The sequence below is a fragment of the Rhamphochromis sp. 'chilingali' genome (genome assembly GCF_963969265.1).
Source record: "Rhamphochromis sp. 'chilingali' genome assembly, chromosome: 18".
Lineage (NCBI taxonomy): Eukaryota > Metazoa > Chordata > Actinopteri > Cichliformes > Cichlidae > Rhamphochromis > Rhamphochromis sp. 'chilingali'.
Window position 1 is genome coordinate 23,152,399 of NC_137945.1, and position 17,393 is coordinate 23,169,791.

Consider the following 17,393-nt stretch of genomic DNA (forward strand, 5'->3'; position numbering starts at 1 on the left):
TCTTCTGTGATACAGGAGCTGGGAGTTAAACAAGCTGAACATTTAAGTGCTGATTAATGTTCTTACACAGGGTTACAGCTTGGAGTGAAGCTGCTCCAAGGGACAAACCTTGGAGATTGTTTTAGGGAGACTGTGCAACACTCTTGTACATGTCTCATTGGGGAGTTGACACATGGCGAAAGCCGTGTGGCGAGAGGAGTGTCATTTTTTCAATTTGTAGATGTCATGAGGTGCCATGATGAGAAGGAGTGACTGAGAGGATCGCCCACAAAATGGAACCTGAGGGAGCGTGCCAAGCTCCAAAAAGTGACAGCGCAGAGGAGGTCCAGCGATGGACTTGTGGTTCTGTGAACAGCACAAATGCCAGGTGACTGTAAAATAACTAACAGCACTTTTTCCACAAGTGAAGCCAGTAACTTACTATCCTAAAAGATTAGCTCTAGTTGCTCGTGCTTTACCTCCATGCGTGAGACCAGTATGTGCAGCAGCTTAAGCTGTACAATGTTTCAATAGTTTATTTCACCCTTTGACACTGTTAGTTCCACACGAGGTAGATGTTTACTATTGCAGACTAAACTTACATTTCTGTCACCTACAAGACACTTGTCTTTAATGTTACTGTTACTCTCACAACCACACATATTACCATAAAGTGGTGCAGAATTCTGAATCTGCCAAACCCTTTTTGCCAACGGAGGAGGGCACTTCTCATGAGAGTAGAGAGCGCGAGGAGAAGAAGTGTAAGCTGAGGGATGACTTAATAGATGTGCCACTCGTTGAGGGAAAGGTTTGGTTTGTTGATGATTTGAGTTTTACAACAGCAGAGGGACAGACTAGAACACGTTTTACTGTAGCTGACAGTGAGAGAGAGTTATCTATGTAGGACAACTAGCATGTTTCATGTTTGCTTGAGCAGCAGAGATGCTAGCTTTAACGGAAGCGTGTAAAGCTGTAGAGAGACAATATACACTGATAGGCAGTATACATTTGCTACTGTACATTTCTTTGTAGTGCAGTGAGTGAGACGAGGGGTGACAACCTCTACAGGGAAACCTGCAGGACACACCAAACTCTTGCAAATTCTGCTGGAGGCAGCGTTATTAACCAGTGGAATTGCCGTTTGTAAATGTGCAGCACACATGTGAGGGAAAGATCCGGTTGCATTAGGGAAAGTTTTTGCAGATAAGATCGCAAAAGAGGCAGCTTTAGTTAAACATGGTGTTAACCTTTTATCAGTACAGCATCAGCAGACATATAGGGCCACTCACCTACTGCAGGACAATAGTTGTGACTTACAGAGGGAGCAAGCTTGCAGGATGATTTTTTATCTGTGTGATAAACCAGTACTGCCTAATAATTTGTATAAGACTGCTGCTATTTTGAGCCATTGGCTATACCATGTCTCAAACAGGAGGGAGATGAGCAGTCGTTATACTCACTCTAGGATTATTAAATACTTTTAAAAAAAAACTTTTTTGCAGAGAGAACTAATGGAACAGTAAAGTTAGGATTTAGGAAGGCAGGCAGGACATGGTTAGACTGTATAGAATAAGTACACGAGGATTACTCCAACAGAGAATGGTCTGACTCTTTGAGATTACACATGTTAGAGGATTTAGAGTTAGAGTTAGAGTTCCAGTCTTCTGTAGTGATGATAGAAAAGCAGAAGAGAGAGCATATTAGCAGATTAGATGCTTGAAAATGTTTAAAAGTAAAGTAGTCATGAGAACAAATGATGTGCCAGATGATTCTGTTTCTTCGCAGGAGCAGAGCCTGAAGTCTGGAGATTGGATGATGATAAGGCCATGGAGAGGAAGTGCTGGTCCAGTCCATGGTGGGAAGGTCCATATCGGATGCTGCTGACGACGACCACAGCAGTGAAGATTGCTGGAAGGAACACTTGGATATATCAAGCGCACTGCAAGAAGGTGACACACATCCAGGCCAGCTCGGAGTAAGTGGCAGGAAGACCGGGAACAAAGGGGGGGGAAAGCCTCCAGGGCCCCTCGTCTCAATCCGGTGAAGAAACCAACTGAGCCACAGGTACTCATCAGAATGGCTGGGAATGTGCTGTGCATCTTCTTGTGCCTGTGGACCCTGAGTGGGATGACAGGGAGCGCACTGGGACAGAGCGAACCACACCAGGTACCCGCATGGGTTTTCAACAACTACTGGTGGCAGTTTAAGAACACAACCGCTCACATAAACAACGAGACCAATGGTTATGCTTGTGATGCCACTGGCTACACATTCTTCTGGACTGTGGCCCTGTAGCATCACTGAGAGCGAGACAGTTTGTTTGGTTGCTTTAGCAACACATCCAGGAACACTGCCAACTTTTCAACTGCTCTGAACCTGAATGGAAGGTTGATTCACCAGTAGCTGGGAAGGTGAACTGCTCTGGTAGGACAGACCTGCTCGTCTGACTCAAAGAATATGACTTGTTGCAGGACATTATACAGTTAAACGAACTGGAAACAGGCCAATTGCCTATGTGTATGAAGGACAATGGATTAGTCCAAGTTGGAGATTAACCATAGAAACATCACCTATTCTTTTGTCTTCTGCAAGAAGGATGTAAACAGAGAAGCCTTTTGTCTACATTTACATCATGAACACTTGAGGTTTTGAGCCAAGAAGATCAAAACAGCTTGATCCAATTTCCTTTACAAAGCTTTTTCTGCGGTGACAACAGGACAGGAGAAGAGTTGTAAATGCAGATAATTCACAAGTTGACTCTAACCCCCACAGGATGCCTACAGTGAGAAGATTTGGGGGGTTGATAGGAGTCATAAAGAAGGGTGTTGACTTGCTGCAGCTTTGAAGTTAGCTGAGAGCCACATGGACAAACAATAAAGTCAACTGATGCATTTAAATACCTATGTCTATATACAGTTGGATTGTAGTGACACATGATTTTTGAGAATGATGATTCTTCTTGTTTGACCTTTGACATTCAGTTGTTTACTTGAAGAAATACATAATGAATTGCACGACAGGAGTAGATCCGCCACAAGGCTGGATAGCTTGGTTACCGTCTGGTCCTTGGTGGCATCTTCTTTTGAAAATATTAATTCCTGTTTTTGAACTGTTGACATTGATTTGCTTATGTACAGGATGTAGTTTACTGTGCATGAATGAAATCTACACTGACACTGTCTGAACAAAGGGTGCATAAGTTGAAATTTAAGAACAATGACAAAAAGGAGGGAAATGTTAAGTCTAATTGTTGAATGTTGCCATTGTGTTTCTTAAATTTGTACAGTCTTAGTTTAAGCAGTAGGATCAAAGCCATTCCTTTGATTCTGACCACCTCTCCAGCCACTCTGTGCTGGGGGAGGTTTTATTGTAGATACATCCTATCTGAAAGATCTGTTTCTTTTGATGTAAGCTTCCTGGGTTTATGACCCTTTGGTCAGCAGGAGGTCTCACACACACACACACACACACACACACACACACACACACACACACACACACACACTCAGTGTATACATTTACATACAGTGCCTTGTCTTTGTAACCAAAGGGGGGTTGCAAGGGGAGGTGCTTTGTAAACTATTGTTTGAAGTTTGTCAATAAAAGGCAGCGAGAGGAGGCCACCATTTTGGGGTTCTTTGTCGTGCTGGACACAGACGAGGCCTCCCTTGTGCAAGTAATGGATCGATCGACTGTCTTGTTTTCTTCATGATGAATAAGTCTCTAGAATTAGCGGGGTTTGTGGAAACACAGACCCAACAATGATGTTCTAATGCGTCAGTGGTCTCCACCCGGTGCAGAAGGTGCAGATTGGAGTAAGGTCAAGCAGATTGTAGTTCCCTCTGTGTACCGGCAAAAGATCCTGGCCCTTGCCCATGAAAGCCAGTGGTCAGGACACTTGGGCATCATGAAAACATACCAGCTACTATTAAAACATTTCTTTTGGCCTGGTATGAAGCGTGATGTTTCTAAATTTTGCAACAGTTGCCATGTATGTCAGGTTGCAGGTAAACCTAATCAGGTCATACCCCTGGCTCCGTTGTGTCCCATTCCTGTAGTGGATCAGCCATTTGACCATGTCATAGTAGACTGTGTGGGTCCACTACCTAGAACAAAATCAGGAAAGCAATACCTTCTCACAATCATGTGTGCAGCTGCCCGTTTCCCCGAGGCTGTCCCGTTACATAAGGTTACAGCAAAAGCAGTCGTTAAGGCGTTGACAACATTCTTTTCAGTGTTTGGCTTGCCAAAGGTCATACAGACCGACCAGGGCTCAAACTTTCAGTCTAAGTTGTTCAACCAAGTGGCTAGCACTCTAGGTGTCAAGCATGTCGTGTCCTCTGCGTATCATCCTGAATCGCAGGGTGCATTAGAGCGGTGGCACCAGACCTTAAAGACGATGCTACGCAAATACTGCCTGGAGAGTGAAAAGAGCTGGGATGAGGGTGTTCCATTTGTGTTATTTGCTGCCCGTGACGCCGTTCAGGAGTCACTTGGTTTTAGTCCTTCTGAGCTGGTATTTGGCCATAGGCCACGGGGACCCCTCAAAGCTCTGAAAGAGGCGTTTTTAAGCCCACATGGGGTCTTCAAAGTGAATGTCAGCAGTTATGTAAAGCACTTCCGTGAGCGTTTGAATCAAGCCAACGCTCTGGCTAAACAGCACCTTGCCGCTTCACAGGGAAAGATGAAACGCCATTATGATAAGGCTTCTGTTAAAAGAACCTTTCAGGTGGGGGACCAGGTTCTTGTGCTCTTGCCTGTTCCAGGCTCAGCCTTGTCTGCTAGGTATAGTGGCCCCTTTAAAGTTTGTGAAAAGAGAGGGGAGACAGATTATGTAATTTGCACTCCCGACCGCAGACGCAAAACACGCGTCTGTCACATAAACATGTTGAAACTGTACCATCCTCGGTCAACGCCAGAGCCTGCGGGGTTCTGTGCTCCTATTGTAGCCTCAAGCCACCTAGAGGAAGGAGGGGTGGACGAGGTTGATGGGTTAAAACTACGTTATCCCACCTGTTCTAGACCCCGCCTGCCTAACTCTGAAATGCTAAAGGCATTGCCGAGTTTGCTTGAGCATCTGTTTTCAGAGCAGCAAGAAGACATAATTGCCTTGATTAGGGAACACACCTGTTTATTCGGGGATGTGCCAACTTCCACTACGGTGCTGGAGCATGACATCGATGTCCAGGGAGCTAAACCTATTAAGCAGCATCCGTATCGAGCCAGCCCCCATAAGCGCTTGCTCATGAAACAGGAGGCTGACTATCTGCTGCAACATGGCTTAGCGAAGCCCAGTCAAAGCCCCTGGAGCTCGCCTTGTATAGTGGAATCTAAGCCAGATGGCTCGCCCCGTTTTATTACAGACTTCCGGAAGGTGAACTCTGTGACTGTGGCTGACTCACATCTTCTCCCAAGAGTTGAGGATTGTGTGGACAGTATTGAGACTGCTCAGTATGTCTCAAAGTTAGATCTTCTTAAAGGTTACTGGCAGGTCCCTTTAACTGAACGTGCCTCTAACATCTCTGCCTTTGTTACACCTGATGATTTTCTACAATACACAGTCATGGCGTTCGGCATGTGTAACGCTCCTGCCACCTTCCAGAGGCTAGTAAATAAAGTCCTCCGTGGCCTGTCCAACTGCAGTGCCTACCTAGATGATCTAGTAGTTTACACTGAAACATGGCAAGATCATTTGGAAACGTTACAGCAGGTATTTCACCGTTTGGCTCAAGCTACTCTAACTCTCAACTTAGCTAAGTGTGAGTTTGCCAAAGCTACAGTGACGTACTTAGGCCGGGAGGTGGGACGTGGACAGGTCCGGCCCATAGATGCCAAAGTGGCAGTGATTAAAGAGTTTCCCACACCTACCACCAGGCGTGAGTTGCGTAGGTTTCTAGGGATGGTGGGCTACTACAGAAACTTTTGTAAGAATTTCTCCTCTGTAGTCAAGCCATTGACTGACCTACTCAGCCCGAAGGTTGAGTTTGGCTGGTCAAGTGAGTGTCAGGATGCTTTTGAGAGTGCAAAAGCCCTCCTCTGCCATACTCCTGTGTTAGCTGCACCTGATTTGACGCGACCATTCAAACTTGAGGTTGATGCCAGTGCTGTCGGGGCTGGGGCAGTGCTGTTGCAAGAAGACTTGCAGGGTTTGAACCACCCCGTTTGTTACTTTTCCCGCAAGTTCAATAAAAATCAGCTAAACTACTCCACCATTGAAAAGGAGACCCTGGCTTTGTTGTTGGCTCTTCAGCACTTTCACGTGTACCTGGGGTCCAGCATGTTGCCTCTTGTTGTGTACACCGACCACAACCCACTTGTGTTCCTTGCTCGTATGTTTAATCATAACCAGCGCCTTATGCGCTGGGCTTTGTTGTTGCAGGAATACAACTTAAGTATTCGCCATAAAAGGGGGTCTGAAAATGTTTTAGCTGATGGTCTGTCCCGCTTGTAAACATGTTTTACTGTGTTTGTTCTTTGTTGTTGTTCACACTCTGCAACGTCCGCTTCTGCCCGACTTAGTTGGTGTTTTAAGGGGAGGGGTGTTACGGCCTCCGGCCTCAGGTGGCCCCGCCTTCCTCTAGGTAAATCAATGTGTTCCAGGACTCGTGTGTGATTGGTTACAGGGAGACCCGTGCCAACCCTCACTTATGCAGAATGAAGTGTGCCAGACCACACGGACGATTGGCTGCCCCGGGATCCCATGATGCTCCAAGAGGCAATCAGTGGCTGATCGTACCCACCTGTGGCTACAAAAGGCTGGAGGTCCTTCACTCAGTGGCGGCTGCTTAGGACTGAACATGCAGTTTGCCCTTCATGCCTCCCTCGTCGATCTTTGTTGAACTTATTCATATTGCTGACCTTTGTCGAACCTTGGTGCATGCTTTAAACCTAGCCTGATTAGAGTTTTGAGCTGCTAGCTGGCTGTGAGTAGGATTGCGTGAAGCTGGCTTGCCTTAGTTAAAACCCTAGCTTTTATTTTGTGTGCGGCCAGCCTGCCTTAGTTACCCTTTAACTTTTACTCGTGACTGTTCTTTCTTTATGTAATAATTGTCTGCCCAGTGGTCTGTTGCACAGCCCTGTCGGTTTTCTGTTTAAAGTTTGGAATTAAAACCTTTTGCTTTACTCAGTTTTGTGTTGGGGGGCTCGTGTATGTTACTCCCTCCCTGACGCCTAGCAGAGGGGGTCGTAACAGTTTGTTTAGATTCCCCAGTTTAGGTTTGTGTTAATTTTGCTTCAGTTTGCCTTGCCCTTTGTTTGTACCTTTTCTACCAGCCATATTAAACGGCTCACCTTTTGTTAACATTCAAGTTTTGTTCCCTGTTCCTTGGAGTCTGCATTTTGGGTCCTTTTTTCAATTCATACAGTCTGCCCTCGCCAGACTGTGACAGGTTGAAAATGTAAGTACTGTACAGTGGGGCAAAAAAGTATTTAGTCAGCCACCGATTGTGCAAGTTCCCCCACCTAAAATGATGACAGAGGTCAGTAATTTGCACCAGAGGTACACTTCGACTGTGAGAGACAGAATGTGAAAAAAAATCCATGAATCCACATGGTAGGATTTGTAAAGAATTTATTCGTAAATCAGGGTGGAAAATAAGTATTTGGTCAATAACAAAAATACAACTCAATACTTTGTAACATAACCTTTGTTGGCAATAACAGAGGTCAAACGTTTACTATAGGTCTTTACCAGGTTTGCACACACAGTAGCTGGTAGTTTGGCCCATTCCTCCATGCAGATCTTCTCGAGAGCAGTGATGTTTTGGGGCTGTCGCCGAGCAACACGGACTTTCAACTCCCGCCACAGATTTTCTATGGGGTTGAGGTCTGGAGACTGGCTAGGCCACTCCAGGACTTTCAAATGCTTCTTACGGAGCCACTCCTTTGTTGCCCGGGCGGTGTGTTTTGGATCATTGTCATGTTGGAAGACCCAGCCTCGTTTCGTCTTCAAAGTTCTCACTGATGGAAGGAGGTTTTGGCTCAAAATCTCACGATACATGGCCCCATTCATTCTGTCCTTAACACGGATCAGTCGTCCTGTCCCCTTGGCAGAAAAACAGCCCCATAGCATGATGTTTCCACCCCCATGCTTCACAGTAGGTATGGTGTTCTTGGGATGCAACTCAGTATTCTTCTTCCTCCAAACACGACGAGTTGAGTTTATACCAAAAAGTTCTACTTTGGTTTCATCTGACCACATGACATTCTCCCAATCCTCTGCTGTATCATCCATGTGCTCTCTGGCAAACTTCAGACGGGCCTGGACATGCACTGGCTTCAGCAGCGGAACACGTCTGGCACTGCGGGATTTGATTCCCTGCCGTTGTAGTGTGTTACTGATGGTGACCTTTGTTACTTTGGTCCCAGCTCTCTGCAGGTCATTCACCAGGTCCCCCTGTGTGGTTCTGGGATCTTTGCTCACCGTTCTCATGATCATTTTGACCCCACGGGATGAGATCTTGCGTGGAGCCCCAGATCGAGGGAGATTATCAGTGGTCTTGTATGTCTTCCATTTTCTGATGATTGCTCCCACAGTTGATTTTTTCACACCAAGCTGCTTGCCTATTGTAGATTCACTCTTCCCAGTCTGGTGCAGGTCTACAATACTTTTCCTGGTGTCCTTCGAAAGCTCTTTGGTCTTGGCCATGGCGGAGTTTGAAGTCTGACTGTTTGAGGCTGTGGACAGGTGTCTTTTATACAGATGATGAGTTCAAACAGGTGCCATTCATACAGGTAACGAGTGGGGGACAGAAAAGCTTCTTACAGAAGACGTTACAGGTCTGTGAGAGCCAGAGATCTTCCTTGTTTGAGGTGACCAAATACTTATTTTCCACCCTGATTTACGAATAAATTCTTTACAAATCCTACCATGTGGATTCATGGATTTTTTTTCACATTCTGTCTCTCACAGTTGAAGTGTACCTCTGGTGCAAATTACTGACCTCTGTCATCATTTTAAGTGGGGGAACTTGCACAATCGGTGGCTGACTAAATACTTTTTTGCCCCACTGTAATTGTCGGGCTATAAGCCGCTACTTTTTGCACAAGCTTTGAACCCTGCGGCTTTTAGTCAGGTGCGGCTTTTCTATGGATTGTCCATGATTTTTGTCATATCGTAAGACGATTTGTTTTATTTTTTCCTCTGTTGTACGGCACTACGTTGCCTGGCGGAAGGGCATGTGATCAGACACACAGTATCGGGATTCAAGAGTGGTATGTTGGTCACATGTCCATCCGCCAGGCAACATAGTGCCGTACAAGTAGCACGAAAAACAAACTTCAAAGTAGCGCTACGCGTTCAGCAGGAGGCGTGGATGATGAGCGGCGATAAACTTGCGAAAAGCAAGTTATGCTCAACTCCACCGGTGGAATCTGACAGCGTGGAAAAGTGTGAAAACATCCATGATCACCAACGGATTTCGTAGGCCTGGACTGCTGCATGATGGAGAGGAGGACACCGCCACGGCCATTCTGAGGGTGTTTGACTCCAACACTGACAACGAGGATTTGTTTGGTTTTGAAAGTGACAATGAAGGAAAGAAGCGGAGAGTGGATGACGAAGCCACCCTGAGCCTGTTCATATCCGACACTGGAGAAGAGGACTTCGGTGGATTTAGTGCGCAGGAAGAAGAGAAGGATGGTGGTGAATGACTGACTTTTCTTCTTATTAAAGCCGTGTCACTGCACCTGAGGCAAAAAGGTAGTCCGAATCTATTTTTCTGGTGTGCTGTAGGTTATTGTTATGTACTACATTTGTTACTCATTTATGAAGTACAGTACATGTTTCGTACTTGTAATTACCGCTACTTGTACATATACCTAAAATGTTATGCAAATATGTGCCCATAACTTGTTTTTCAAAATATTAATAGAAGTGATGTGTCTCCAAACAGCCATCTCTTTCCTGACAATTCCCTTTGTGCATATTCTCTTACATATGATAAGTCAACATTGAAACACCTGCGGCTTTTAGTCAGGTGCGGCTAATGTATGTACAAAACAGGATTTTCCCCTGATTTTAGCTTGTGCGGCTAATATTCAGGTGCGCTTTGTAGTCCGAGAAATACGGTAAGTTGCACGAGAGCTGCACTGTGAGTGTCACAACACATTTGTGATGTTACTATACTATACTAGCAAGTCCAAAGACCAGCCAAGGATTGGTTAAGGCCCAGCTGGGAGCCCATCACAGATCTGCTGTCCATTTTAAGTTGCTGTATCTGTACTATAGTAGCAAAACGTGACATGTAATGCATGTGAGACAAGGTGGAAGCTGGTCTTCTTCTCAATTATATGACTATAAAGCACCTGTTAGCTCAGTGATCTGCCATCAGCAACAGGAAGCAACTATCAAAGTTGGATAACAACAGGCTACAATACAAGGGAAACAGCACTGACCAGTATGGACTTAATGAGTAAATCCTGGTATATGTCAAAGGTCATAACTCCAGTGAACACGTCTCCATTGCATTGAGTCCAGTGGTGGTTTGCTTTATGCCACTGTAGTCCATGCTTTGCATTGTGCTTGGTGATGTAATGATGAAGCTGCTCAAGCATGGAAACCCATTCCACGAAGGTCTCTACATGAATGATGTCAAACTCATTTTACATTGCAGGTCACATATAGCGCTCTTGTCACGGCGAGTGAGAGGAGCCGTGCGGAGGAGGAAAAGGAGGATCCACACGCAGGCAGTCGTGAAGGTGTAAAAGGTGATTTATTGAACACAAAAGGAGAGGCAAACGGCAACACGGAGAACTAAAATATACTGGGAAACAACTAAAACTACAAAGCACAAACCTGAATGAGAGCGGGCGGAAACAGATGATGGTTGACTGCAGGGAAACACACAGATGAGGCAGGGTAGAAACACAGACGGACCAGCAACAACAATGACGGAAGACATGACTTAAATACACAGAGAACCACAGGGGAATTACACACAGGTGGTGGACACAGCTGGGAATAATCAACAAGACGAGACAAAGGTAAAACTGAACACACTCACATGAGACGCAGACCTTCACAATAAAACAGGAAACAAAACACACTTTACTAAGACACAGACTAGACAGAGACAGACTTGAAATGACATGAAACTAAACCCACATCTTAAACCCAGATAAACAGAAACATGGAACTCTAATAATAGACATAAACATTAACATAACACGACAAGAGAACAAGAACACAATCCCTGATGCAAACTTAAATCAAAACACAATAAACTCAAAATACTGGGTCCAACGGACCCAGAACCGTGACAGTACCCCCCCTCTAAGGGCTGGCTCCCGACAGCCCTAAACAAAATAAAAAAGCATGAAGCACCAAGCCAGGGCGGGCGGAGGGGGTCCAGGAAGGAGGGTCCGAAACAAAAAACAAGGAGCACAAGAGACCAGAACAAACCAAAAACAGGTCAACACAAAACAAGACTATTCACTAGTCCACAGCAAAGCACGGGGGTCGACCGTGCACACGGCAACGGCGGCGACGGGCAAACAGTTCTGGAGGCCGACCGTGCACACGGCAACGGCGGCGACGGGCAAACAGTTCTGGAGGCCGACCGTGCGTGCAGCAACGGCGGCGAGGAAGCAGGTCCGGGGGCCGGCCGTGCGGACGGCAACGGCGGCGCGAATGCAGTTCTGGAGGCCGGCAATGCGGAAGGCAGTGGCGGCGGGTAAGAGGTCGTCCACGCAGAAGGCGGGGGTGGCAACAGAAGTCCGGAGGGCGGCCACGATGCCAGCGGCGGCGACAAACCTTTTCCGGAGGCCGTCCCCGAAGGCCATGATGCCACCTTATAGGCCTGGAAAACGGCCGGCAGAGGCTAGGCGGAACAGGTCGAGCTGGCTCTGACGGCGGCGTGGCAACCACAGGACCAGACGAGGCAGGACCAGGCGTGGATGAAGGCACGGAGGCAGGACCAGGCGTGGACGAAGGCACGGAGGCCGGACCAGGCGTGGATGAAGGCACGGAGGCCGGACCAGGCGTGGATGAAGGCACGGAGGCCGGACCAGGCGTGGATGAAGGCACGGAGGCTGGACCAGGCGTGGATGAAGGCACGGAGGCTGGACCAGGCGTGGATGATGAAGGCACGGAGGCCGGACCAGACGAGGCTGATGAAGGCACGGAGGCCGGACCAGACGAGGCTGATGAGGATGCTGAAGCTGGACCAGACGAGGCTGAAGTGAAGGCTGGACCAGACGAGGCTAAAGTGAAGGCTGGACCAGACGAGGCTGAAGCTGAAGCCGAAGCGGAGGCTGGACCAGGCGAAGCTGAAGCTGAAGCCGAAGCAGAGGCTGGACCAGACGACGGCGTGGGCGGAGCTGATGGAGCAGCAGGCAGCTGAATGGGCCCCTCGGACCCTCCAGCGGAGACGGGAGGCTGGACGGGCCCCTCGGACCCTCCAGCTGACGTGGCATGAGGCTGGTGCGGTTCTCCTGAACCCCCAGCTGACGTGGCATGAGGCTGGACGGGCTCCTCGGGCCCTCCAGCTGACGTGGCATGAGGCTGGTGCAGTTCTCCTGAACCCCCAGCTGACGTGGCATGAGGCTGGACGGGCTCCTCGGGCCCTCCAGCTGACGTGGCATGAGGCTGGACGGGCTCCTCGGGCCCTCCAGCAGACGACACTTGAGGCTGGCTGGGTTCTCCCGAACCCCCAGCTGAGATGACACTTGAGGCTGGATGGGCTCCTCAGGCCCTCCAGCCGACGAGGCAGGACGCTGGCTGGGTTCACCTGAACCCCCAGCTAACATGGCCTGAGCCTGGACGGGCTCCTCTGGCCCTCCAGTGGAAACAGACACTGAAGCAGCAGGTACGGAGACCTCTGCCAGTGTGGACACTGGCTGGGACTGAGCAGCACAGTGGCTAAACTCAGGCAGCAACAGTGGGATGCAGTCCTCAGAGGGCTGAAAGTGTTCCCCAATACGCTCAGCAGAGGACTGAGGCGGACGGGTGAACTCACTTGAACTCTCAGGGGGTGCTGAGAGCTGAGACTGGTCAGGTGAGTTCTCCGGTGAGGCTGCTGGCACTGGCGTCTTGACCTCTAGGGGTCCAGAGTTGGCTGGTGACTGACACCCAGCCTCTGGGGAGGCCCTAGAGGGAGCAACTGTCTCTGACATGGCCAGCGTAAGAGAACCAGCAGATGTTGTGGTGGAGTGTGTTCCCTGCTTGTAATGAACAAATGAAAAACAGTTCTTTTCGGGTTGAATGGACTTAACTTGTTGTGCAGGAGGAGTTGGTGAAGATGATGGCTGAAAAGGTGGCTGAGCTGATAATAAGGCTGATGAGTCTTCTACCAACTGAGCTATTGACTGGGCTATGGATTGTAACATAGTGTCTACTAAGTCTGGCTGAGACTGTAACTGGGCTATGGGTAGTGAGGCTGAATGTGATGGAGGTGACGGCTGGGCAGCTAACTGAGCTTCTGGCTGGGAAGCTAACTCAACAAACCCAGCCCCGGTATAAACAGTCACAAGATCTGGCGAAACAGACAGTGTGTCTTTTCCACTCACCACAGCCGGCAACTCAGGAGTCCTAATCTCCGGCTGTGGGGTGACGCGCCAGCGGCGCGATCGTCGCTTCCTTCCGGGCAAAACCTCCGGCGGGCCGGGAAAAACCTCCGGCGGGCCGGGAAAAACCTCCGGCGGGCCGGGAAAAACCTTCACCGCCCGGCTGGGTTGGGAAGCGGTAGCGGCTGGAGGATGGAGGTGAAGTTCGTGGAGAACGTAATCCTGCACGAGCGGATGCAAAGAGTCCAGTAGCCAGGGATAACAGGTAAGGAGGTGTTGTAGATCGGCTTCCACGGAGTGAAGAGGCGCCCCTCCCTCATGCTCAAGCAGCCGGTAAACCAACTTAGAGGCGGAGCGGATAACGGCCTCCTGAAGCTCCCTGGGTGGGGTGACTGCCGCTGGATCCGTATCTGGCTGGTCCGTACTGTCACGGTGAGTGAGAGGAGCCGTGCGGAGGAGGAAAAGGAGGATCCACACGCAGGCAGTCGTGAAGGTGTAAAAGGTGATTTATTGAACACAAAAAGAGAGGCAAACGGCAACACGGAGAACTAAACTATACTGGGAAACAACTAAAACTACAAAGCACAAACCTGAATGAGAGCGGGCGGAAACAGATGATGGTTGACTGCAGGGAAACACACAGATGAGGCAGGGTGGAAACACAGACGGACCAGCAATAACAATGACGGAAGACATGACTTACACAGAGAACCACAGGGGGAATTACACACAGGTGGTGGACACAGCTGGGAATAATCAACAAGACGAGACAAAGGTAAAACTGAACACACTCACATGAGACGCAGACCTTCACAATAAAACAGGAAACAAAACACACTTTACTAAGACACAGACTAGACAGAGACAGACTTGAAATGACATATGAAACTAAACCCACATCTTAAACCCAGATAAACAGAAACATGGAACTCTAATAATAGACATAAACATTACCATAACACGACAAGAGAACAAGAACACAATCCCTGATGCAAACTTAAATCAAAACACAATAAACTCAAAATACTGGGTCCAACGGACCCAGAACCGTGACAGCTCTTTGATCTTAAGTGGGCAGGACCAGCCCCACGCCCCTGGTACGGGGGGCAAAAGGGAGAAGATCATGTTTAATCAGTTATAACATGGGGTCAGAAACAGTCCTGACATTTATGGTATCCACAGAAACCTCTGAACCTCAGCTAAAATCTCATATAAACCATATAAAAGAGCAGTTACGTAAATGCACAAAAGTCCACTAAACAAACAAAACCAAACCAGAAATTCTTCAGACTTAATGTAACTGGCTAAAGAAAGCCTAGTTAGCTATCACGGATTCCTCACACCAAGTTTTGCCACGCTCTGATCATAATTCACTGAAGGAGCTGCAAAAGACAACCACAAATGTGCTAAGACAGAAATTGGCTTACCATCTTGATTTCCTCCGTCATTTTCGCTGGTTGCCGATAGCCTTATGATTATCACCACCTACCATGGCTAACTAGCTGCATCAGAGCCACTTCCGTCAACAACCTCCATTTTAGACCCAGCTACAGACACGTGACTGGATAGATGCCACATGCAGTAAATTTGGGCCCCCGTGGGGTTTGGCCTTGCAACTTCTAATTGGTTGAAGTGACGTGAACCTGGCATTATTACTGTGATCCTATTGGCTCAAATGATTAAAAGAAGGTGTCAATCATGCAAATTGGCCAAAAGAAACCAAAGTTATAGCCCCTCAGAGTTTAAAGGGCCAGAGGCCAGTTAATTGCTCTATGTGCATGGCACAAAAGGCCCATTGCCAAGTGAATGTGTAGTTGTTGGAGTGATTTCGTTAAAAGTTGTGATTGTTGTGTTTACAATTTGTAAACCTTGTCTTGAACTGCACTATTAGATATTTTTCGGTTAATCCCTACATGTAGGATGTTGGGGGAAGCTATTATCTATAGTGTTTAACTGCAGGAACATTGCATGAAATATTCTGGTTTCCTTATTTAGTAAGGAATGTTTACTTCCTGCCATTTATGGGCTCACCTGTGCTTGTATATGGTGGACCGTTAAATGGGTTAAGCCATATATTGGGTGAGGGCAGATGACCCTTTTATGACTAGAGATGTTGTTAAAATGGTTGTAACCAGGAAGTCATGCACATAGACACACATGCACACGCATGCACTCACATGCTCGCACATGCATGCACACACACACAGTGGCTTAGCTTTTACGACGCACCATATTTGTTTTACAATGGGGTGTTTGTGTAACTGTTGTCACTGAGTAAAAGTTGGAGGGGGGGCTGTTTTTTTTAAGTTGGCTTGGATCAGGTGGGGAGCTTGTAGCTCCAAGATCCTGATAATAAACTTAAATCATTTCTGCTCTTTAATACCTGAAAAATTCAACTGACATGTTGTCGATTGTGTGCCGAAATTGGACATTTTTGTACAAAGTCTGGGTATTTATGTATCTGATCGTTCAGTCAGCTGTGTCTGGGCCTAAACTCTGCTGCAGGTCCATATATCAAATGATCACTATGGCATTACTGAGAGTTAAAACACTGTCTTAAGTCTTTCATCTTTAATAAAATGATCAGCGTTCTGCTCTACCAGGTGTAACAACTGAGTTTAACATCCAGGTATCCATGAAAATGGAATTTATGACATTTAACGGAGTTAGAAGTTAGCAGGAAGTTAGCTCGCTAGCTTCCATCTAAATACAATATAGCATGTCCTGACTGCGGGGTTTTGGAAACAAATTAAAACGTACAGCTTTCTTATCACTTCCAACATAAATGAAGACAGAAAACTAAACAGCAGTGACGTTTGTAGGCTTACTGAAGTTTGGCTAGCTGGTATATAATGATGTGCTACGTGACCGCTAGCGACACAGCTATGTTAGCATAATATAAACAAGCTAACTTTTTTTCTACTCGATAAAAGTTAACGTGAGGGTTCTCAGTGGTCAGGAACAAATGTAATCGCATGGCAGGATGCTGTAAAAGGACCAAACTTCAGCCAGGAGAACAACTGAGATAATCCATCCACAATACGAGGTTAGTCATTCATTTACTGCTGCATGGGCTGTGCTGTAGTTACATCCTAAGGTTTTAAAAACTGAGCTTAAATAAATGATTAGCGGTAATAAAAGCCGAGGGAGGTCAACGGTGATCACTGACTTTTTTTAGGAGCTTTTTGAGATTAAATAGAAGAAAATACAAAGCATTAAACATGTTAACAACACAAAAGCCATATTAAATGCAGACTACTTTAGCCTGGAAGTAGGATTCGTCACGGCATCACTTAATAATCGGATAGACAGTGCTGTCATTTTTCACTGTTTCACTTCAGAAACATAAATCTTTGAACAGATGATGTTTATATGTTAGTTACTGAATTTCTGGACTATGTAATGTAAAGTGAAGAATATTTTTAAAAGGGTTATATGCTAAAATAAATAAATAAACAAATTGGGTGAGGAAAAAATTGACTTACTTTTTCTGTGTTCCAGTGTTGGTAACTTTGACACACTAACATCTTCTGCAATATTTACACCTCTGATGGAATTTCACAAGTGTTAGCTTTATTTTGATACCAAGATTATAGACACAGGGATTATAATTGCAGAGAAATAATCAATTAATTTGGGGTGTTTCATTTTTGAGCAGGAAGCTCAGAAAAACCCTTGGGGGCTTAAGAGGTTAAGACAAAGACCATTACCAGTGTTGCCAACTCCTCAGTAAGGAAAATCGCTATTGGCTGTCCTAAAAGTCGCTAGAAGTCGCTAAATGACGTCATTGCCTAATTTGCATAATTGGTCATGCTAATCTAATTGTAACCTATGTTGTTGGAGAGAGAAATAACATCGTGGAAGAGACATAAAGTGAGTAAAAAACGTCCTAAATGCATTTAGAGTTTATT